Genomic DNA, 26361 nt, shown 5'->3' on the forward strand with positions numbered 1-26361 from the left:
AATATTTCTCTTTACCATGGCATCAAAAAGAATAAAATACTTAACAGTATTTTATTTTTAAAGAATTCCAAAACATGTTCTCTGAAACTTACAAAAATATGTTGAAATTGAATATGAATTAAATAAATGAAAAGGTATCCCACGATCATGGATTAGAAGAATTAATACTAATAAGATGACAATAGTCTCCAATTGATCTATATTTTGAATATAGTCTCTATTATAATTCTAACTAGCATTAATGAAAAATATTAAGCTGACCCTAAAAGTCACAAGAAGATGTCACTCCTGCACTCAAAGTTTAAAATATAAGCCAAACTGTTTATCTTAGTTTTCTATACATCTGTTAACTTTCTGACTTCATTACTTGTCAGTCCTCCTTGTGGCCATTAACTTCTCTAAAACTTCAGGTATAACTCTATTCCAGGACACATACTTTACAGAACTGTTTTGCCTTAGATGTCTGCTTAGCCCATTTGTTCATTTTCTTTTGTTAAATGCCACTTTCTCAAAGAGGCCTATTCAAACTACCTTATTTAACAATGGACTTTCGTTGCCCTCCACACAGCAGACTCTCTTCATTTTCCTTATTTTGCCTAACTTCTTTTTTTCCCAAAATGCTTATAATCATTAAACATGCTATCAGTTTTTCTCATTTATTATGTTTATTGCTTGCTTTTATTCTCTGTGTGCCAGATGATAAACTCCCTTAGGGAAAAAAACAAAACAAACAAACAGAAAACCTTCTGCTTGATTTGGTTTGCTTCTCATTATATCCCAAGCAATGACTGGAACAATAAATATCTGCCACAGAATAGGTGCTTAATCAGTGTTTGTTGAATGGATATATAAATAAGCCTATGTCCCAACATTCGTATTTATTGAAAAATATAATAAAATATTCTTGATCTCTTTGGGAATATATAACTAAATATTGATCCAAACAAACTGCAGATAAAAAGAAAAGAGTTGGACTGTTTTTTTAACATACAAAAAAATAGCATCTGTAAAACTAGCCAAATACTTACTAGGATAAAGACAATACCAGACCAACTATAATTCATTCTGCAAAATTGTTGCCTCTTTATGAGTTTTTACAGTATTTTATTAAACTAGTTTTGCACAATTATTTTCTTTAATATTTTTCTTTTCGTTTTTGTATAGAATATCAGGTTTCTTTGTTATAATTTTATCTTGTGCAGCTTAGATTCCCTTCATCTTAAAATTATGGTTTTTCATCTTCCTGTTCTTTCATTTTCATATAGAATTTTCTCTGCACACTGCCTGAGCTTTCTTCTCTGATGATATTAGGTCTGGACCCTGCCCTATCCCCTATCCATATGAGGTTATTCCAAGCTAATATGGTTTAGATAACATATGTAATCAAACTATGTCTTAGATTCTTGGGGATATTCCAAAGGAAATAAAACATAAAATTTATAACTGTTAATATTTTCTTAACTACAAGTGATAGTAACTTGTGCTGGCCATTATACCAAGAAGAGTAAATAATCAGTTGATTTTACTGGGTAGTGCTTGGCATTAGAAACATCTTTACTAGGGACTCAAATACCTCCATCAGGATCATCTTTCTCTTATTTTTACCTTTCTTGGGAGGTTTGCTTTATTCACTTTCGCTGCAGTTGTGCTTTATTCACATGGTAGGAAACCTAGTTGTCCAGAACTCACAAATTTTATATTTTATGGTTTTATCACTGAAAGTGGACCATTCTTATAGTCTTTTTGGCCCAAACACTATATGTATCTGGAATAAGGGTTTCATCATCTTAGCTGGGGTCTTCCGCTTATCTCTGTGAAAAATGTGGTGGGATTATATTTTACAAAAATTGCTACTTCCATGAAAGCCAAGGAGATGGAAACTTGTGTTTCCCATCAAAGCAGGTGCTGTTTAGGCAGATCAATATATTGTCTACAGGAAACCTATAATCACAGAGTTTGTGTTCACAGAGAATGATCAAATGATTATTGAGAGAAATGTGTCTTTATAGGAGTGTTTATAATCAATAGAACTGCATAGAAAGGTTGCAAAAAAAGAATGGAGTAGCTACGGGCTTACGACATCAATCTGAAGAATTTTGAGAAGTTAATATTAAACCAGTAATCATATAAAGCTGAGTTTTATAAAGAGAAAGGGACAGAGAATCATTTATTCCAGTGATTTCCATAACAGTGTCTGGAATTTTTGGAATCCTGGAAATGGGGGAGAGTTTTCTCTGGACTATTTTCTTTTTTCCTTTTTGATCATATTTTTATTACATTACATGCCTCTTCCACAGCAAAAAAAAAAAAAAATAGCAACAACATTAACAACAAAACTCTATTTGTAAACAAAATGCATAATCTTCCACTCCCTATTTTCATTTCCTCCCCTGATCATAGAAAGATAGATATATGTATAGAGACACATGAGGGTTGTTTCTTTTCACAAACAGCATAATATCTTATAGGCTACTTTGAAACTCGATTTTCATTCTTAGTACTATGCCATGGCTATCCCTCCAAGTCAGTAACTATAACTCCACAACATTATTTCAAGGAGCAATATGCTTTTTCACAGTAGAAGTGTATCAAAATTTGTTTAATTATTCATTTATTGATATTCAGATTCTTTTCAGGTTTCAACTTGGCAAACAAGAATCCTATAAATTCCCTTTATACTATGGCTTGGAAACATACTTTTATTTCAATAAGATAGAGTCCTAAAACTCTTATTTCTGTATCAAAGTTTATATCTGTTTTACATTTTAATGAATATCACCAGATAACTTTACAAAGAGCTTGTGGAAATTCACTTTAGCAATATATGAGAGTACTTCATTTTTCCATGTTCTCAGAGATGTGATATTGTGTTTCTTTTTAAGTGTGGAAATGCACATTATTAACTTCCTTTGCCCTGATGATTATTGCAGTTGATTATATTCTTACATGTCTATTGTCAATAGATATTTTTTGTGAATTTCAGATTTATATTCTTTTTCATCAATTAGTTTGTCCTTTATTCTGATCAATTTGGATATTATGTTATGATAATTACTTCTCTGTATGTTGCAAATTTTCTCTAGCCTACTGATATGGTTTTGCTGAGTCCCCACCCAAATCTCACCTTGAATTGTAATCCCCATAATCCCTATGTGTCTAGGGAGAGAACTGGTGTGAGGTGATTGGGTCTTGCGGGTGGTTTCCCCAATGCTGTTCTTGTGATAGTGAGTTTTCATGAGACCTGATGGTTTTTTTGTTTGTTTGTTTTGTTTTGTTGAGACGAAGTCTTGTTCTGTCGCCCAGGCCATAGTGCAGTGGCATGATTTCGGCTCATGGCATCCTCCACTGCCCAGGTTCAAGCAATTCCCCTGCCTCAGTCTACTGAGTAGCTGGCACTACAGGCAGGCACCACCACACTGGCTAATTTTTTTGTATTTTAGTAGATACAAGGTTTTACCATGTTGGCCAGGATGGTCTTGATCTCCTGACCTCGTGATCTGCCCACCTCAGCCTCTCAAAGTGCTGGGATTGCAGGCGTGAGCCACTGCACCTAGCCAAACTTATGGTTTTATAAGGGGCTCTCCTCCCTTCCTACTCACTCTTCTCTCTCCTTACACCATGTAAGAAGGTCCAAGATTGCTTCCACTTTGCCTCCATGACTGTAAGTTTCCTGAGGCCTCGCCAGCCATTTAGAACTGTGAGTCAATTAAACCTCCTTTCTTTATAAATTACCCATTCTTGGGCAGTTCTTTATAGCAGTGTGAAAACTGACCAGCACAATAAATTGGTACCATAGAGAGTGGGGTACTGCTATAAAGATATCCAAAAATGTGGAAGTGACTTTGGAACTTGGTAACAGGCAGAAATTGGGACAGTTTGGAGGGTGCAGAAGAAGACAGGAAGATGTGGAAACGTTTGCAGCTTCTTAAAGTCTTGTTGAATGGTTTTGACCAAAATGCTGATATTGATGTGAACAATGAAGTCTAGTCCAAGGTGGTCTCAGATGGAGATGAGGAACTTATTAGGAACTGAGGTAAAGGTCATTCTTGCAATGCTTTAGCAAAGAGACAGGTGGCATTTCACCCCTGCCCTAGAGATCTACGAACCTTAAACTTGAGAAAGATGATCTGAAATTGGAACTTATGTTTAAAAGGAACGCAGAACATAAAAGTTTGGAAAATTTGCAGCCTGACAATGTGATAGTAAAACACATTTCCTGGGGAAAATTTGAGCTCCCTGCAGAAATTTGCCTAAGTAATGAGGAACTTAATGTTAATTGCCAAGACAATGAGAAAAGTGTCTCCAGGGCACATAAAAGACCTTCATGGCAACCCCTTCCATCATAGACCCAGAGGCCCTGGAGAGAAAAATGGTTTTGTGAGCTGGGCACAGGGTCCTGCTGCTGCTCTATGCAGCCTTGGGAGTTGGCACCCTGTGTCCTGGTCTTGGCTAAAGGGGCCATTGTACAGCTTAGATCATTGCTTCAGAGGGTCCAAGCCCCCTGAGCCTTCATGGCTTTCATGTGGTGTTGTGCCTGTGAGTTCACAGAAGTCAAAAATTGAGCTCCACCTAGATTTCAAAGGATGTATGGAAAGGCCTGAATGTCCAGAAAGGTTTGCTGCAGGAATGGAACCCTCAGGGAGAATTTCTGCTAAAGCAATGTAAAAGGTAAATGTGGGGTTGAAACTCCCACACAGAGTCCCCACTGGGGTACTACCTAGTGGAGCTGTGAGAAGAAGGTCACTGTACTCCAGATCCCAGAATGTGAGATCCACCAACAGCTTGCACTGTGCACCTGGAAAAGCTGCAGGAATGAGCTGGGAGGGAGACTGTACCCTGCAAAGCCACCCAGGGGCAGAGCTGCCCAAAACTGTGGGAACCCACTTCTTGCATCAGCGTGACCTAGATTTGAGACGTGGAGGTGAGGAAGATTATTTAGGAGCCTTAAGATTTAATGACTACTTTTGTGGATTTCAGACTTGCAAGGGGTCTGTAGCTCCTTTCTTATGGCCAATGTCTCCCATTTGGAATGGGAGGATTTACTGAATTCCTGTACCCCCACTGAATCTTGGAAGGAACTAACTGGCTTCGATTTTATAGGCTCATAAGGTGATCAGAATAAATGACAAATTAATAGACAGAATTTACTTGTCTCAGATGAAATTTTGGACTAGGACTTTTGAGTTAATGCTGGAATGAGTTAAGACTGAGTGATTGTTGGGAAGGCACGATTGGTTTTGAAAACTTGACATGTCTCAGATGAGACTTTGGACTTGTCTTTGGGTTAATGCTGGAATGAATTAAGATTTTGGAGGACTGTTGGGAAGGCATGATAGACTTTGAAATGTGAGGACATCAGTTTTGTGAGGGGCCAGGGGCAGCATGATATGGTTTGGTTCTGTCCCCACCCAAATCTCATCTTGAGTTATAATCCCTGTAATCCCCACGTCTATGAAGAGACCCGGTGGCATGTGATTGGAACAGTTTTTCCATGCTGTTCTCCTGATAGTAAGTGAGTTCTCATGAGACCTGGTGGTTTTTTATAATGGGATCTTCCCCCTTCATTACTCACTCTTCTGTCTCCTGACATTGTGTGAGAAAGTCTAAGTTTGCTTCCCCTTCACCTTCTGCCATGAATGTAAGTTTCCTGAGGCCTCCCTAGCCACTTGGAACTATGAGTCAATTAAACCTCTTTTCTTTATAAATTATCCAATCCTGGGCAGTTTTTATAGCAGTGTGAAAATGAACTAATACACCTACTATATGTACATATGATTTTTTGTTATTGTTGTTACATACACACGCACACACACACACACACACAGTTATTTTTTTATATGTGTTCTTTTCCTTTGTAACATTTAAGTTTTTGTAGTTTAAAAAAAGTAAGAAAGGGCCAGACACAGTGGCTCACGCCTGTAATCCCAGCACTTTGGGAGGCCGAGGCAGGTGGATCATGAGGTCAAAAGACAGAGACCATCCTGGCCAACATGATAAAACCTCTTCTCTACTGAAAACATACAAAAATTAGCTGGGCGTGGTGGCACACGCCTGTAGTCCCAGCTACTTGGGAAGGCTGAGGCAGGAGAATTGCTCGAACCTGGGAGAAGGAGGTTGCAGTGAGCTGAGATTGCACCACTGGATTCCAGCCTGGCGCCTGGTGACAGAACAAGACTCTGTCTCAAAAAAAAAAAAAAAAAAAAAAAGTAAGAAAAAGAAAACCCAATTTAGCTTATCAGAAGCTGTCATTTTGAGAGTACATGTACAATTTAGATTTATGAAACATATAAAATGAAGTTATTTAATAAATGAAGTTTACGTAGTAGTTTCCGTTCTTCAAAATACAGAGATTCAACAGCAGCTGTCCCTGGCCTAAAAGTATTTGGAAATTGCTAGTGTAATTCAAATGACTCATTTTATGGTAGATGCCAAAAGGCAGAATAGTGAAATTGCTTGTATCTGTTTCTCCTGTGAAAAATGGGAAGATTTGATGCATCTGTAAAGTAAGTTAAAATATTTCCTGGAAAATACATTTAATAAGAAGAGAATGAAATTGACTACCTGTACCTTCCCACTGACTTCTGCCTGGTTATGTGCTTCTTTCCTCTGACTGCTGCATTATTTTCCAGAAAAGAGCTAGTCCAACAAAGTAGCAGTGGAGAGAGTTTCTCCTTTATTGGTCCTTAGACATATACTTAGAGGTAAATTTACCATAACCAGATATGGACCACCTTAAGAGCAAATATGATTTCTAGTAATATACACTGATTCTTTACTGTTATCATCAAGGTGATGGAGCCCCATGATCCAACAATGACATTACAGTAAAGAGAAAGACTGCGTAAGGAGGACCAATAAGCTCACTTGAAAGCACATGTAGGATTTTTGGCAACAGGGACATGAGTGTTATAAGGATGGTCCAGAAGAAGGGAGGACCCCTCATGAACAGTAGTTGTGAAGTGGGAGGGATAAGCTGAAAATCCCAGTCAAGGCACATGATGCTTAGCTACAGTTATTCACTAACAGCACAACTGTACTAATAAACAGAATATTTTGGAAACTTCTTTGCTCCTGTCCCTTTTGGCAAGCATATCTCTGTGAAAAAGTTAACAGAGCCCTGTTCCCTTATCAGATTCTGAATATTTGAGTCAAGATTCCAAGAATTTCTCATCTTCCATTGCAGGTGTAGGGACAATGTTGCATATCTCAGTGGAACAGCCTAAGATTGGAAGTCAGTAGGAAGCTGGGCTTGACATAGGATCTAAACATCTCAAATATCAGCCCAACCTCCAATCTCGTAAGCAGCTGGAGTTTGCTCAAGATATCACTTGTATTATGGGCTACTTCCCTTTAACATATCTTTTCCTTGGGATGACCTACTTGATGTACTCATGCAAACTTTAGAGGATTTATTTCCAAAAGTGGTCCATGGAGTCCAGCATTTTTCACGCTGAGGGATCGTTTCACTTGAAACTACTTTAAGTAGTTGGTGAATAATGTTGAACTTGTGGTTGCTTGTCAGAACCCAAGTTAGTTAAGATGTGAAGAAAATGTAATCTGATAATTCAAATTTTTGCTATCAAGAATTATATGTCTCTCAAGCTTGTCCCTATCTCTTCATAGCCTTCAAGAATCTCTATTTTGGGGCTTCTGCTATCTCTTACCTGGGTCATTGCAATGGCTTCCTCATGTCCTCCTGATTTTCTACCTCACATCCATATTATTTTCTCCAAAGTGCAGGCAATCAATCCTTCTAAAAGGTAAACTTGATCATGCTTCAAGAGTCTCCAACATAAGTTTTATACAACTTGGACGCTTTGGAATTGCATTCTGTACTAAAGATCCCAACTTCACTTTTGGATGTTTGATTGCTTAACAGGGTTTAAGGTCCATCTCGCTGCTTTCCCCTCCTCCTTATATCTGGACAAGTTTTTAAAAAATTCTTGGTGTTTGCTCCTTTGGCAACGAGAGACTCAAACCATGTAAGCCCCTGTCCGTGTGCCAAAATGCTCACTGTGGTTGTTCTGCATGTTTCCATAATAAAATTCTCAAGCCAGTATCCTTTCTATCACCTTTCAAGCCATTTTCAGACTATGTTAGGAAGCCCTTCCTGTCATCCCCCGAAAGTCTCATTATGCAATTAATATCATAATAATTAACATTTTAATATCCTTTTGGTGAAGATGTGGTGTCATCAGTCCTAACATCCAAACCAAATATTGGTTGTGTATCCATCCTATTTATTACTGCAGCCATGAAATATACCAGGCTTTTCTATCTAGTGCTTACTTACATATCCATTCTCATTAATCCAGCATATGTTTATTGATGACCTACTATATGCTATATACTTTCTAGGCATTTGATAAATAGTGGTGACAACATGATGGTCCCTGTTCTTAGAGCTCATATTCTAGCACAGTGAAACAAACGATTAGTAAGCAAAGTAATATATAAATTTATATGGTGAAAATTGTTTTAAAGAAAGAAAACAGTGTGATGTGGCATAATCTGGGCAGATAGAATTAGATTGAATTGTTATAGAAGGATCCATTGAGAAAGTGACATGAGACGTGAGCACTGTCAGCAAGAAGTTCTCACCTATGCAAATGTTTAGGATAAAGTCTTTCTGGGCAAGGAGCATAATAAGTATAAAGTCCCTATGTGGGACAGAAGGGACTAGTGTTTTAGGAATAGAATCAAGACCAATAATGCCAAACATGGAGAATAATTGAGAGAAAAACACTAGGTAAGGACTGGAGGGGTTAGGTAGGTACTAGATCATAGGACCTGGTAGGTCATGCCAAGAAATTATAAATTTTAATCTAAGTAGTTCAGCAGATAGCCAATGAAAGGTTTAAACATTATCTGATTTGCCATTTAATACTCCTAAATGCTGGGGGAAAAAATTGCAATGAGTAAGAGTGAATGCATACAGAACAATTATTGGATTTAGGAAAATAATTTCAGATGAGAGATGATGGCAGCATGGATGACAGTAATAGCATTGGGGAAGAGAAGTGGATGGACTTTGAGTATATATTTTGGAAATAAAGAAGATTTACTCTTTTATTGAATGAGGGTGACATGCACCCTTTCTTTGGACACATGAAACGTTTTATAGATCCTGAACACTCCTTTATGATCTATACTTGCTGTTTCATATAAATGTAACCCTCCTCTGCTAGGAATCCTTCCAGCCTGACCCTATTGTGTTGGGCTCACACAGAATCCTGTAAATACCTTTTATCACAACACTTATCAGGACATATTGTAATTGTTGTTTCTCTGCCTAAGTAGGAAGTTAACGCAGTGATGAACACAGTGCTTGACACAGTGTTGGCATGTAATAAATCTCTGTCGAATAAATAACCAAAAGCATGCCTTATGTGACTCTGCAATGGAAGGGTATAAATAAGGGCTTTGCAGCTTGCAGCAGTCCTAGCATTTAAAGAGTACTGCCAAAGGTCAGGGACCCATCAGGAGGACTCCTTTTAATTACGTCAGGAACTCTCAAGAAGAATGATCAGAACATTTTAAATGGTAATGATCTGGAAAATGGAAAGGGACTTTTAAATTGGAAAATGAAAATAGTAACCTCAGATGCAACAAAATTAGCTTAAAAGGCAAGCTAACTGGAGGGAGGAAAACAAGTCAGCCCTAGGAAAAATATTAAATTCATCTGACTACAGGTCAGGTTCTATTACTTAATACATTCATCTTGCAGATTTTTTTCATTTTTGAAAAATAATTTTTAAGCCCTGACTGGTGCTCTATTTTTTAAGGTGCATTTCACACTGTAGAGCCTTATAGGAAAAAAATTAAATAGTATGGCAGTGGAAAGTTACATAAAACTGATATTTCTGATTCAGATCTTGTCTTTCCCTTGCTCTGTTGAGTAAGTGAGTCTCTAATTCTCAATTTCCTCTATATTAAAAATAATGATCTAAAAGTAGTACTTAACACTCTTTCCAACTCTAATATTCTAAAAGTTCTATGACATTCATTGTTACAGGATTTCTCTTAATGGTTTAGTGATAACGTGATAAGGAGAAGAGAGCCGTAATTTCCACTTAAAGATAAACAAATTGTTAGTGTAAATATAGTGAGCATAGAGATGTAATCATTGGAATGCTAGTGTGCTTTGCATAAACAAGTTTCCTTGAATTTATGGTTAACGCTTTTACAGTTTACAAAGTACATCCACATTATTTATCATCAAACCCATTGGCTACTCTGCAATATTGGTGCAGTCAGTTCCACTTTAGAAAGAGGTACACTAAGGCTAACAAATATCATATCACAAAGTTGCAAAACTTGCATGGAGCATAGCCAAAGTCTGAATCTGGATCTTTTGGCTCCTACTTTGGAGTTCTTTCCTTACTGCAGGAATATCTCTACAAATAAGATTTTATATGCAATACATTATAAAGTCTCTGATTGTCCTATAATGTAGGTCATAATAGTTGCCATTGTTGAATGAGAAAACCAAAAACTCTGAGGAATTAAATAACTTGACCAAGGTCTCAGATGTATAAAGTGACTGAGTTTAGATTCCATCCAAGATTTAATTTCCAAGACCACGCTAAAGGACCATATTCCCGAGTGCTGTGGGATATGTGTGCCAAACCCTTGTAAAAATTACATAAAGCACTAAATAGAATTGGCCTGGTAGAAACAATAGAGTAAAAACCATAAGGTAAATGTTAAACTAACAATTTTTCTTGGGATGATTTGAATGAAGCCATTTTGGGCCCATGTTTGACATGGAATCATGCTTATTTATCTCTACATGTCTACAGAGCAGATATATCTAAATCTAACTTAGTGATACATAAAAGTAATGGCTATGACATGATAATCTGTAATGTTTTATATTTAGAGAATGCATCATCCCTCCTAGGAAAAATCTGTAGATATATATGATTATGAAATATGATGATGATCCTCCGTCTAATGTTTTCCATATCCTATTGCTTCATTGCTAATGGTCTATCATATTCCTATAAATAATCCATGAACTATGTCCCTGAACTCTGTAGGTATTATTGTTATACCTCATTTTTCTTTTCTGCTATGTGTCAAAAAGTACGTTATTAAAATTGATTGCTAGTGATTTGTTAATTCTGTTAATTAAGCTCTGTATGATTCAGGAGCATCTTCTCTAGACCAAGTGACTTCTATACGATTTAATCATGTTATACTTCAGTCTTTTTTTTTTTTTTAATCAGTGCTAGCATTTTGTTTGAAGGCTTATTACTCCAAAATATTTGTACCATTATTACTTTTTTTGATGGCAACTTGCTTTTTTTAAAAAAGGGCAGTTTAGAAAGAGATTTCATCTGTTAGTAATCCTTCCTTTTTTGATTGTATCAGGGAACTCCTTTATCTTTTTATGTTTTAGTTCCTTCTTCAGCTTTTCCAATTACATTGTTGCTTTTTGCTGCTTTCAGAGGCCTTTTCTCTTGTCTTTAGGCCCTAATGGATTCAGGATATGAAGCCACTTTTTCTGTATACTTACTTCATCTCTCTCATCAAATCTTGAGATATCCTTGAACAACAACAAAAAAAGATTGAGTAGACGAAAGAAAGAATTTTCTATTTTTGCTTTTGGATTAGATTCTCAAAGGTCTGTCACTCATGTAAAGTTTAAAGTTGTTGCACTTCCTTTTTCCCACTAATAAAATACATGAGATTTCAAGTAAATGATAGTTGACATAATGAAGGAGAAAAATAGAAAATAGTATTCCCTATATTTGCTTTTGAATTAGATTTATACATGTATTTTATAACTGAAAATATTATTTAAAGAAAAAATTCTATTTAAAATAATAAATTTTACTTAAAATAATACATAATAATGACATATTATTAAATGTAATTTAATATTAAATAATAATATTAAAATGTCATTTATTCTTTAAATTATTTATTCTTTAATCCAAAAGCAACAATAGGGAATATTACTATATTATTATCATATAATAAAAATATTATAAATAATATATCATATAGAATAAATATATATTAATATATAATATTAATACATTATACATTATATCATAAATATTAATGAATATTAACAAATACATAATATATAATCTTAAAATTATTTTAAAACATTTATTCTTAATCAATGCCATTTATTTTTAAAAATATATTATTTAAATGTAACAAATATTTAAAGAATAAATGTTATTGATTATTTAGGAATAAATAATAAATAATAAATTATATTTAAAGAATAAATGCCATTGATGAAGGAATTAGTGTATACCCTGAACTTTAGATAAGGAGTAGGATACTGCTTCCAAACAATGAAGAATTTAATAGGAAATATAGGTCACATATGTAGAACTTAAGAAACATATTCTGTGGAATTTTAGGAAATTGTAGGCTTTGCTATAACTTTCCTATGATATCCAGTGAAACTATATATAATCAGAGATATCTGGATTAAAATAATGGATTAATCAAATGACATCCCCCTAATCTTGAAAAAAATGTCCTATTTAACTCTGTCCGCTTCCAATGATGTTAATGACAAAAGGTTGCTATGAGGATAAAATGAATTACGCATATGAAAATGTCAACCAACACGAGCCTGATGAAAGACTTCCGACGTTTTCTTCTTGAATGTTGGTTATTGAATTCTTGACCTACTAGCTAAGTGGTTTTCCCACCAGAGGACTTTCTCTTAATGTGCTGTCTGGATGGAGACTCCTCTTCATGACTCTCTCTATGGAAATTGAGGGAATCTTGGTCTTTCCTCTAAATATTCATGGAATGAGTGAGGGACCTAAGCTTGATCAAACAACTTAGTGAACTCAATGGAGGAAAAGTTTAGAGTTCAGATTGATTACAGAGATAGTACTGCTATATGAAACTCTTTTTTGGCATAATGACAGAATGTCTTGTTATGAAAAAAATCAATACTATGAAAATTCCCAAAAGATAGAAGTTAAGTATCTTCTTATAGCTTGGAATAATAAGCCCAATTTATGATTTGTACAAAGGACCTCTATAGTATGGAGGGGCTCTGATGCCTTGGTAAATCACTTAGCTTCTATTTTTTCTTCAAGAAGAGGGAATGATAGTACATTTTATATTGATGTCGTTATCAAGTTCAAATGAGAAAACAAGGATGAATGTATTCTGTATAGGCCTATATAGAATTTGTCTCAATGCTCATTTTGGTGATATGGAAATGAGGGTTTAAGCATTGAAAGGATTAATAGTGTACATCCTATATACTTGTAGTAGGCTTATTGAACATGACAAACCTAAAAATAAGGTGATTATCTGAAAATATGAAAAACAATGGTTGATTTTTGTCTTGGAGTATAAAAATATATGTAGAAAGAATAAAAGTAGAATGATATGTTTCCCAAGACAAGCATGAATAACAGATAAAACTAAAAGAAAAGGTGGCTTTGTGATTTTTATGATACCAAATACTATCATACGGTTAGAATGTTTCATTTAAATATTTATTCTTTCTCCCTGAATGAAAAAAACACATATATCCTTTCCAGTGGCTTGGCCCATTTCCTGAAGCTTACAACAGTGTTTTGTTCATAGTAGGAATTCTTTACTAGATGTACTTTTACCAGGCTTAGTTTTCCCTTATAGGTAAATCTGTCTATCGGTGAAACACCACATTTCACACCAAACTAGAGAGGAACAACAACAAGAAAATGCTTACTGTCTGATTTTCTTCCCAATAATTAAGAAAGACACTAATAAAATCTTTTAGTTTTAAAGGGTAACAAGTACTGACCACAAATGTGCTCTGTGTCTCTAACTACCTGTCCTGAGAAGAATGACACCTAGTTTTGTGTAGATGGTGGGGTCTGAAATCTCAACTGTTCAAAATTTGGGGAAAATTAGAAGGTGCTCAGCAGATTTGATTTTGCAGGACCCAAATATAAGCTTAATGGAAGCTGGTGAATGAAATCTCGAGGTGGCAAAGTTGTGCCATAGACTATGGTGAGATTAGTAATTTATCCCTCTTTAAAGTCACTTTCATCTCACCATTGGATGTATTCACAACAATAGCTTTATATTCCAGTGGTAATCAGTGATGACATTTATAAGTGCTCCTGTGGATGTTCCTGAGCAGTTAGCTTCATGTGTCTGCATGCGTGTGTTTGTCTGTATACACACAAATTATTTATGAAAATATGTACTTTATTTTGATGAATAGATTCATAGCTCCCATTCGATTCTCAAAGGTCTGTCACTCATATAAAGTTAAAACCTGTTGAGCTTCCTTGTTTTTTTCCCACTAATAAAATACGTGAGATTTCAAGTAAATGATATTGGACATAGTAAAGGAGAAAGCCTTGAATAAATTCGAAATATTTTAAACAGCGGATGTTTTAACTATTCCTCATAAACGTCCTCAAAATTGATTGCTAGTTAACATTGTGTTGCTAACCAGTTTGAAAGTTTTTGCTCTAGTAAGCTACACAGATTCAGAAAACCATGGCCTGTCAACTTACAACAGAAAGTAGGCTCTCAAGAGTTCATTCAGAACAGTTATTTCCTAGTTTCTTTTCTGTAAAAAACACAATGCAATTCTTTTCTCAAAAAAAGTATCATGCACAAAAACATCCCAGTATATAACATGCACACATACAAAACTGCTTTGATTAAAGTTGGATGTGAATTTACAGTATTCCTGTTCACTCTCCTCTTCCTTTCTCTCACAGAGCAGAGAGCTGCCAAAAGGTTTATTTCCTCATTTTTTGCATTATCTGTTATAATTATTTCAGTATTTTGTTAGTGACTTATCAAAACATGAGTTTTGCCATGTAGTGTCTTATGAGGAGGTTAGAAGCTAAAGGTCTTAGGTGACTCTTTCGTCTTTTCCTCATGTTAATCTGAATGTTCTCACTATTAGCCGTGGAGTCAGATAGATTTGGGATGGAATCAAGGCTCAGTCATTTATTCACTGTGCGATCATAAGCAAGTACCAGAACTACTTTATGCTTCAGTTTCCTGTGTGAGAATTGAGGTTAAGATTAAAGTAATTAGGGTGATGATAACAACACTGATGATGGGGATGATAGTGATAATCACGGTAATGTATACCCACTCGGTTTCTGTGATATTTAAATGAAATCATTCTCCTGAAAGGCTTTTTCCTTAATTTCCTTAATTCATTTTTGATAATCATACCTCTAACTAGAAGAAATATTAAATAGAAATATAATTCTATTAATTTTAATGGGATATTATGATGATTTTGATCCTACTAAAATGAAGACAATTTTTAAAGTTAGGAAAAATATATGTTACCTAATGAGAACAGTTCACATAAACAATAAACATCTATTTGAAAGTATAGCTTATATGTACAATTTAATAGAACAAAGATTTCTTTATTTACTGAAGGTGTATGGGAAAGATGGATAGGGTGAATGAGGGTGCGAAGAATTTTCTTTAGAAATGCAGTCTATTTAGGAATTGCCACACTGTCTTCCACAATAGCTGAACTAATTTACACTCCCACCAACAGTGTAAAAGTGTTCCTATTTCTCCACATCCTCTCCAGCATCTGTTGTCTCCAGATTTTTTAATGATCGCCATTCTAACTGGCGTGAGATGGTATCTCAATGTTGTTTTGATTTGCATTTCTCTGATGACCAGTGATGATGAGCATTTTTTCATATGTTTGTTGGCCTCATGTATGTCTTCTTTTGTAAAGTATCTGTTCATATCCTTTGTCCACTTTTGAATGGGCTTGTTAGTTTTTTTCTTGTAAATCTGTTTTAGTTCTTTGTAAATGCTGGATATCAGCCCTTTGTCAGATGGGTAAACTACAAAAATTTTTTCCGATTCTGTTGGTTGCCGATTCACTATAATGACTGTTTCTTTTGCTGTGCAGAAGCTGTGGAGTTTGATTAGGTCCCATTTGTCTATTTTGGCTTTTGTTGCCAATGCTTTTGGTGTTTTGGTCATGAAGTCCTTGCCCACACCTATGTCCTGAATGGTTTTGCCTAGATTTTCTTCTAGCGTTTTTATGGTGTTAGGACCTAGAAATAGAAATTCCATTTGACCCAGCAATCCCATTACTGGGTATATAGCCAAAGGATTATAAATCGTTCTACTATAAGGACACATGCACACGAATGTTCATTTCAGCACTGTTTACAATAGCAAAGACTTGGAACCAACCCAAATGCCCATCGATGATAGACTGGACAGGGAAAATGTGGCACATATACACCATGGAATATTATGCAGCCATGAAAAATGATGAGTTTTTGTCCTTTGTAGGGACATGGATGAACCTGGAAACCATCATTCTCAGCAAACTGACAGAAAAGCAGAAGGTCAAACACCACATGTTCTCACTCATAGGCGGGTGTTGAACAATGAGAACACATGGACACAGGGAGGGGAGCACTACACATTGGGGTCAGTTGGGGGGAAATAGGGGAGGGATGGGGGGTGGGGAGTTGGGGAGAGATAGCAAGGGGAGAAATGCCAGATGTAGGTGATGAGGAAAAAGGCAGCAAATCACACTGCCACGTGTGTACCTATGCAAGAATCTTGCATGTTCTTCACATGTACCCCAAAACCTAAAATGCAATAAAATAAATAAATGGGAATAAAAGAAAAGAAAAAAAAAGAAATGCAGTCTATTTAAACCATTTCCTTCAATAAGTTTTCAGTGTTTGGGGGATTGTGATTATCTTGCCTTCAAGCTAAACTGAATAAATTGATAGCATAGAAAAACTCTTTTATGCCAAAATAAATGCCATAACATTAATACTGTGAAGCACAGGGACATGGCATACGTACAAGGCAAACTGAAGAGTCTTATGCAATGCTATTTTGTTATCTCTCTTGGCATCTTTGTGTAAAGCAAAATGATTGAAATCCATTCAAAATGTAACTCAGTTCTGTTTATTTTTTGTGATATTATGTAACTGAAAACTTTAATGAATATGCCTTTGCCTGAAACTATCATGTTGAAATATGACCAGCTTTTTTTGGCAGCAGGGAGAGCCTCACTCTGACACCCAGGCTGGAGTACAGTGCTAACATCTCAGCTCACTGCAATCTCTGCCTCCTCGGTTCAAGCATTTCTCCTGCCTCAGCCTCCCTAGTAGCGGATTACAGGTGCATACTGCCATGCCTGGCTAATTTTTGTATTTTTAGTAAAGATGGGGTTTCACCATGTTGTTCAGGCTGGTCTTGAACTCCTGACCTTAAGTGACCCACCCATCTCGAGCTCTCAAAGTACTGAGATTACAGGTGTGAGCCACCATGCCTGGCCTGATCTTCTATACTATATTTATTTAATTTGTTTTGGGAAGAAAAAAAAAAACCATCATATTGAAAACAAGAAAGTCAGTATCCAGACAACAGCATGGCTTTTCAAAATGGAGCTTATTCTGTAACCAACTGTTTGTTAAATATAATGCAATCTGTATTTAACATAGTTCCAGATGCCAGAGTAGAGACTTAATTATAATCGATCTTTCTTCTTCAACATCTCTTCCCTTTTTCTTTTTCTGCTGTATTCCTTCCCTCTCCGGAGACTATATTAAAAACTTCAACTTCATAGAACACCTCAGAAAAGAGCTGAGGTGATTTTTACCACCTGCAAAACAATGTCTCAAAGCCATGCAAAACAATTTCTCTCCATCTTTGCAAAAATTCAAACTGATTTCAGGTCTGAATCTAAGCTATGGAATTTTCCTGAGAAAATGCAAAAATGGCATAGTCATGTCATGCTGTTTTCCAGCGTCCCTGTGGGGTATTTTGATAAATACACACTATTTTTAAAATGAAGAAGCCCAGTGAGACAAAATGAGCTGCCCAGGTTTATAAAATGCTGGATCCCAACCATGTTGCTCCCTGTCCCATGTTACCTTGCTTCCTCAGGCATGCTTTTCTCAGAAGGAGCACATTGGAAGTTCACACAAACATCTCTTTCTCTATTCTCAGCCTCAAAATATAAGTCAAGCCTACTAGAAGCATCTGTCCGATAGTTTTCCTTTAGAGACTCACAGTTTGTTGCTTGGTTGACATTTTAGTTGAGAGAGTGTATTCTCTTCCTGGGTCCACAACAGGGCATAGTTTCAGAGGCAAGAACTTTCGAGCGCCATACCTCCACCCATGTCTCCATCTGGGAGACTAGAGGTCTTTGTTTAACTTTCACGTGTGGAAAAAAATCAAAGATCACTCTAGCGGAAGTTTAAAGGAACTCCTTTCATAGGACAGAAAATATGAAGGGGATGGGAATATCTCCCAGGTTAAAAGTCCCCTTCTCCCACATCCGGGCAGACTCCATTTCTGGATCCCCTTCCACGACATCATGGGAGCTGCTCTCTCTATATATATTTCTTTCTCCTTTTTGTCTCTCTGCCTAAATAAATCACTTTCTGCAAAACTCTTTAGGGTCCAGGTATTTACTCATGAGCCCACCACACCTGGTGGGGTCTTCTCCCCCATTCTTGGGTGAGTGAGGGACCAAGAACCTGGAAGAATACATTCTGTCAGGGAGTTGAGTCTCCCCCACATCCCAGAACTGGGTCTCATAGTCATAGTGTATTCACAGACTCATGTAAGCAAGTAACCACAGCTAAGAGACTCCCACTTTTTGCTAGCCCAGTATATTTGAGGGCACATCTACTTCTAATAATGGCATGTTGTTGGTATTATATTGGTGATGGTAGACAAGGGATTCCTGAAGGACCAAGGAATTGTAGTTTGAAACATGTTGCAACAGCCATGGGTATGTGTTTCGCAATTTCCAACTTGAGTGAGTGTAATTGACCAAAGGACCCAAGCTGTGCAATCTGAAATCCATCAATGTGTTTGAGTCAAGAATATGCTTCCCATGGGTTGAGAAATTGGAGTAATGTTTTAAAATTAATAATGTTTAACATTCTACCTCTGATTGCATTAACAGATAAGACTAGAAAATAGCCATGTAACTCTTTTCTTTCTTGTAGGAATGTTACTGAAAATGTAGGCCATGGTTCATATACATATGAGACTCCAAGGGAGAAATCTGATTCAAGAAAACCCAGGAAGGCTAATAAGAAGGAACAAGTAAGTGAAGCAAGTTCCTTATCTGAAAATAAATATTTCTTTTTAATTTATGAATTTTGTAATTAGCCATGTTTCATTCTTTTTTATTTTTCTGCTATGAAATTTGAAACCAAATATGCAGCCCTCTTCTTACACAGGTGTTTGTTTCCTTCAGTTTATTGTTTTCAGGATCTACTTCAGGAGACTTTTACTCACCTTTAACAAGTGCTGTGGTGGGCTTTAAATATGGAAATTTCTTTGAACACAGATCTATCAGTACCATGAATATACTATAAAATTATCTTAGTGGTTTTGAATTTGCTGCATTCTAAGTCAGGGGAGATTTCATTAGTGAAAACTTTCTCAAACCTATGTTAATAGTAATATGAATTACATAGATTAATCCCCGTACCTCTGAGAATATTTTAGTTCAGTAAATGAGGAATCAGCCATTCTACAGGCTAGAAATTTAATATTATGATTAGTTGCTTAAGATGGTGAGACATTTAATAGCTTTATGTCAAACTTAATATATTTGTCAAGTGAAATGTTTCTCTTTTTGTATTAGGTAAGAAACTCCAAGTATTTGGATTAAGATTTAACTTCTAGCAGAAAGATAAAACAGGGCACAATCTTATTATAGAATTGGTAAACATTAAACTAAGAGACAAAGATATTAAATCTAGAAGAGGTAGCTACCCCACAAAAAATCAAATAAGGAAATCAGTGATCACAACTTATTAGTAAATGTAGTCATACTATTTAGCAGTTAATATCAGTCCTGGAATGACATAAATAGTAATTGTTTTGAGGTTCTCAACATTTTTGCCCTTCCCAAGATATGGCCTAAGACACTTAAGAAATAAATGAAATGATAAAATCCAACAAAATTATATAAATAAGCATATATACAATACATATGTCAAACTCTTAACCAGGATTCTCTTTGAAATTATGAAAAAAATCAATTAATGATGATATATTTCTCATTGTTCCAACTATTAAAAGCCACCTATGATATAATTGTAAATGTTAAATAATATCCAACAACATGCTGACATGCTGAAATCTACCCACTTGAAACTCACAAGTGAATGAGAATTTAAGATAGAATGATTCTTCCCTCTTTTCTTGATTTCCTTTGACAACCTGGAGCTTCCCATAAGTACCAAGTAGCAGCAGACATTAACAAAGCTCACTCTTAGAAACTTGACTACAGGCGTAGGTCAAAGTAATCTCCTTAATAGATCTATGTTTCAGATTGGTTACCTCCAAGGTCCTCACCCATTGTTGGAGATTCCATTTAAATAAAAGTGGTTAGAAGTAGGACTTGTCTTAGATAATCACTTCTCAAATAGTTGACTCATTTTAGGAATGCTTACAAGCCACTTGACACCGTCATGCATCTTCACATGGCACCAAAAGAGACTAGAGAAGGTGATAGCCATTCCTAGATGGGGTTGGAGAATTGGCCTCCTGAATTTGTTACCTTGGATATGCTTACCCATTATAGAAATACAAAAGAAAAAAGCTATTATGAGTTCAGGAAGTAAACATATATCTTTGCATCTCAACCAAAGCTTTAGAGAATGGAGTGGGTGATATCTGTTTTCTCTTTTTTTCCTACTTTCAGTTCTGGGGTTCATGTACAGAACATACAGGTTTGTTATATAGGCATACATGTGCCATGGTGGTTTGCTGCACCCATCAACCCATCATTTACCTTAGGTGTTTCTCCTAATGCTATCCCTCACCCAGCCCCCTGCCCCCCACAGGCCCAGTGTGTGATGTTCGCCTCCCTGTGTTTATGTGTTCTCATTGTTCAGCTCCCACTTACGAGTGAGAATATGAGGTGTTTGGATTTCTGTTCTTGTGTTAGTTTGCTGAGAATGATGGTTTCCAGGTTCATCCATGTCTCTGAAAAGAAAATGAATGTGTTCTTTTTTATGGCTGCTTAGTATTCCATGGTGTATAGTTGCCACATTTTCTTTATCTAGTCTATCATTGATGAGCATTTGGGTTGATTCCAAGTCTTTGCTATTGTGGGCAGTGCCACAATAAACATTTGTGTGCATGTGTCTTTATAACAGAATGATTTATAATCCTTTGGGCATATACCCAGTAATGGGATTGCTGGGTCAAATGGTATTTTTAGTTCTAGATCCTTGAGGAATCGTGACCCTGTCTTCCACAATGGTTGAACTAATTTACACTCCCACCAATAGTGTAAAAGTATTCCTATTTCTCTACATCCTCTCCAGCATCTACTGTTTCCTGTCTTCTTATTTTTGGACGGTATCTTGTGAAATTTGTGAACATCTTTTATGCATTGGGTATTCTACTTTCATGCATTTTTTTACAGTAGTACCCCTTTGACTTTACTTTCTGTGGTTTCAGTTATCTGTTGTCAACCACAGTTCAAAAGCAGGTGAGTAGAGTATAAGATATTTTGATACAGAGAGAACAAGAGAGACCACATTCACAAAACTTTTATTATAGTATATTACAATTGTTCTATTTTAGTATTAGCTATTGTTGTTAATCCCTTTCTGTGTCTAATTCATAAATTAAAATTTATCATAAGCATCTATGTATAGGAAGAAACATAGAATATATAGTGTTCATTACCATCCATGGTCTTAGGCATCTTACGAGGGTCTTGGAGCACATTTACTGTGGATAAGTGGGGACTACTGTAGTTATCTCCTTAGTATCATCTTTTCATCCTTTTACCTGTATTTAAAATGTATTAAAAATGTAGCTGATGGTTGGTTGCCAGGTGATCTTTGAAATCTTGTCATTTAAAGGACCACTGACTGCCTGAATAACACATTCAAACTTGAGTTACATTTCAAGAAGAACCTTACCTGGTATGTTAGTCTGTTTTCACACTGCTGATAAAGACATACCTAAAACTGGGAACAAAAAGAGATTTAATTGGACTTATAGTTCCACCTCGCTAAGGAGGCCTCAGAATCATGGCTGGAGGTGAAAGGCACTTCTTACATGGTGGTGGAAAGAGAAAATTGAGGAAGAAGCAGAAGCAGAAACTCTTGATAAACCCATCAGATCTCATGAGACTTGTTCACTATCATGAGAAGAGCATGGGAAAGACCAGCCCCCATAATTCAATTATGTTCCTTTGGGTCCCTCCCAAAACACATGGGGATTATGGGAGATACAATTCAAGTAGAGATTTGGGTGGGGACATAGCCAAGCCATATCATCTGGAATGGGACTACTACCATTATCCAAGCATCACTGCCTTTCTCTTTTAACACTCCTGTATGGGGATCTTACTTTGAGCTATTCTCCTTTGAAATTGTGAACTGTCAGAAGAATGAATGCATATCTGTGGGCTTCCATATGATGATAGACAGTTGTCATCCAAGTATCTTATATTCACTGTAGTCTTAATCTCAAAAAAAGAGTAATGGGTAATTTTCACCCCCAGGAATTCTTCCATTATTACTGTCATCTTCCCTGAAATATAAATTTATCTCAGGAATTACCATAAAACCTAGAGTGGTTTTATTGTTTTAGCTTTGTCTGCTGATATTTTTACCCATCTTGGGAGTGCCTCTATGACTACTCTACATTAACCATTTAAATTCCACTGGAATAGGTAAGCTTTTACTCTGAGGGTAACCTGATTTAAATTTCTCTCCTGGGAAATCCTTGCTCATTATGGGCGTGACCGTCAGTGCCATAACTCTCAAATGTCATTATATTTCAATTTATTAAAGAGGAGTTATTAAAAGATGTAGTCAGAGTTTTTCTACCTGACTTCCTAATTCTGCAAAGTAGCAAAGAGGTTTGGAAAGTAGAATGATTACAGCTGAGCACTGAATTAGTTCAGGAAAAGGAAGAGAGGTTCAAATTTCTGAAAGGCCAAATCAAGGTGTAGGGGGTGGGGCAGGGAGTAAAAACACAAACTCAAATGCAAAACTAAGCCACAGCTTTTCTTTTGTGTAATATCAATGTGATTTTAATCTTAGACATATTATTTTCCTACATTAGAATTTTGAGCAGGTGCGTTCCTTTACCATCCCTTCCACGCCTTCTGTAAGTTTCGAGAACTCGAATTCAAGGAGAGGTAGGGTTGATGTCTCTATTCCTTCATTTCCACACATTACCTGGACTTCATATGCAAATTTGATTGTGACTTCCTCTGCAGGCTTCCAATGCTGCATCTTCAACATTTCTTCTCTCACGTCTGCCAAAATAAAGTTTCTGTAGTTTCTACCTTACTATGGATTTATATTGTCATCTTTTGCAAAAGAATATCAGAATTATATCGGACACTTTAAATATATATTTTGTTGTACCTGAGGAAGAAACTTGAGGAGAAAACCAACCGTATTTAAGGCTTTTCAACTTTTTCATTTTTATCAGTTCATGTTATGTAAAAAAAGAATAAATGGCACTTCAATTATGCCCTCAAATGATACTAAATTGGGAATGTTGCAACCTACAGGAATGAGAGAGAAATGACACAACAGGGACTAAAGAGGTTTAGCTATGTGGGTGGATGAAACCAGGAGCACAAAAATCACCCCAGAAAAAGTTCTAAGTAATTTTAAACTGCCCTGTGCTTATAAGCATATGTATATACGTGGGATTATGTGTGCAGATGTTCTGTTACACACTTTGCGTTTGAACACATAATTTCATGAGAGAAAAGCAAGCTGAGATTGACTATCATAATCTATGGTATCTACTGCTTCCTCTTTGCAGTGTTTTGGCCTTGGGAAATGCTTGTATACATAAGTTCTTTTTAAAATTTATTAGAAATGAGGGGATTGTGAGCAGGAGTGATGGCTCATGTCTTTAACCTGAGGTTAGGAGTTTGCAACCAGTTTGGCTAACATGGTAAAACTCTGCGTCTACTAAAAATACAAAAATTAGCCAGGCAGGTTGGCGGGCACTGTTAGTCCCAGCTGCTCGGGATGCTGAGGCAGGAGAATCACTTCAACTCAGGAGGCGGAGGTTGCAGTGAACAGAGATCATGCCACTGCATTTCAGCCTGGGTGACAGGGCAAGACTCCATCTCAAAAAAAAGGGGGGGGGGGCGGATTTATAGGCGCTCTCCAGCCATTAAAATTACATTAATAAGTATTTGAGTCATTGTTTTTATGGCAACTGGAGCATAAAAACTATAGCCATTTGAGAATAAGTAGAAAATTAACTGAATTATCTCTGGTGATATTCTTATTATTCAAAGGATTGCTCTTTATGACTTGCATACATCATTTCAGTTTTTAAAAAATCAGAAATTGGCTTTGCACACTGAAGCCACACTGATGATTTAACTAGCAGGCGCACATGTATTTTGGAATCATGACACTAATGGATTGGAGGACTTTCTTAGGGATCACTTGGAAGAGATAGGTACTAACACCAATAGCCACAAGTTGACTCAAGGTTTATCTATTCAATTGTAGGAAATACAGCTGTGCCTTGGGAAAACTGGATCATTATTATGGTAAAAAGTAGGAAGTACCAAGAGGCCCACTACTTGAAACTAACGCTAGTTAAGTGATTAGAAACAGAGTTTTTAGGACAGTATATTCACTAAAGGCTGACTCACTTGTCCCAGGAAGATGCCACCCACAGTATCCTCAGTATTTTCATCTGCCTCTGAGTCACAGTCTGATGAGGTTAAGGCAGATTAGCTATTAATCAGGAGACTATAGTTCTAGTCCCAAACCTGTAGTCACAAATAATAACATCATGGACAGTCATTCCTTCCCATCACTTCCTTTCCCCCAAGTTTCAGCCTTCACATTTGGAGAAAGAAAGGAATTAGTCTAGAGTAGCAGTGAGCTCCAGACTCTTGGGGTCCATTTGTTACAGGAAGAAACCTTTGTAGACATATGTGATTTAAGATGCTTGAGGTTTTGCCATTGGGTGAGTAGAAAAACAGCAATGTCTTTAATGGATATAGAACAGTCAGCAAAAAGAATGAGTTTCAGAATTAGAGTAGCCCATTTGACAGTGAAAAGAATGACTAACTGTGACAAGGTCCTTTGGTTTTTATGTTTATTCAGTCATTTACTGCCATTTATTAGCATTACGATTTGCTTGAACCATTATCTTCCCAATTGCTACATGAATATTTTACTATTTTTGTTATAATGATTAGTTTGAAAAAGAAACCTCAGAAATACAGCTGCTCTATTCCAGGCAGTTGGAAAATAGGTTAGTAGAATTCAATAGCACAGAGGTAAAGGAAGAAGACGAATAAGTACCCATTAGAGTGGGTGCTTAGGAGATCAATGGCAGCTGTCAAATACAGTTTTTTTAAATACCTCAGAATTTCAGTTGACTTTTAATTTATCTTCACCAACACATAATATATAAAATAATGTTCTAAGAATATCATGTATAATGCAATCATTTACTAGATTTTTTTAAAGTAATTTTTTTCTTTAGCTTTTTTAGATTTATATAAAAACTGATCAGAAAGCACAGGTAGTTCTAATATAGCCCCTCCCCAATACTGCCTACTATTAATATCTTGCATTATACAGTTTTAATCAGGTAATACAATTTGGATTTTAAGAAAGTAGGTAGTGAATGGATATGAGGATACTTAAGAGACAAGAATAAACTGCAATCAGATCAAAGAGGAAATGGGAGCCAGATAGAAAAACAGGTAAAACAGTTTTTCTTTTGATGGTGGTATTTGTATTGGCCTTTTTCTTCCTTTTTTATTCTGGTTTTGGGTAACGGGATTTGTACATCTGTTTAAAACCAAAGAGAAGTAGCCAGGGCATAGGGCTAAGACGAAGATGAAACAGAAAACAAAAAAAAGATGAGAATAAACATTAAAGAGATGAGAGTAGTTGATGCAGATGTTTTGGGAGAAGGATTTTCTTAGGAAATGAACAGAAATACTTGGAAACCTTCCTATGAGATTCTAGAGGTGGGTAGGGGATATGGAGTGAAAATGAAATTATTTAGTTGGAGAGAGAAGGTGAATTGGAGGTCTACTGCTATGAAGAAATTCCTGAGACTGAGTAATTTCTAAAGAAAAAGAGGTTTAATGGACTCACATTTCCACATGGCTGGGGAGCCCTCAAAATCATGGCAGAAGGTGAAGGCGAAGCAAAGCCACATCTTACATGGTGGCAGGCAAGAAAGCACCTGCAGAGGAGCTGCCTTTTATAAAACCATCAAATCTCATGACACTTACTCACTATCACAAGAACAGCATGGGAAACACCCACCCCTATGATTCAATTATCTCCCACTGGGTCCCTCCCATGACACATGGGGATTATGGGGGCTACAATTCAAGATGAG

The sequence above is a fragment of the Sapajus apella genome, unplaced genomic scaffold (assembly GCF_009761245.1).
Source record: "Sapajus apella isolate SASKATOON/1434 unplaced genomic scaffold, GSC_monkey_1.0 scaffold14, whole genome shotgun sequence".
NCBI lineage: Eukaryota > Metazoa > Chordata > Mammalia > Primates > Cebidae > Sapajus > Sapajus apella.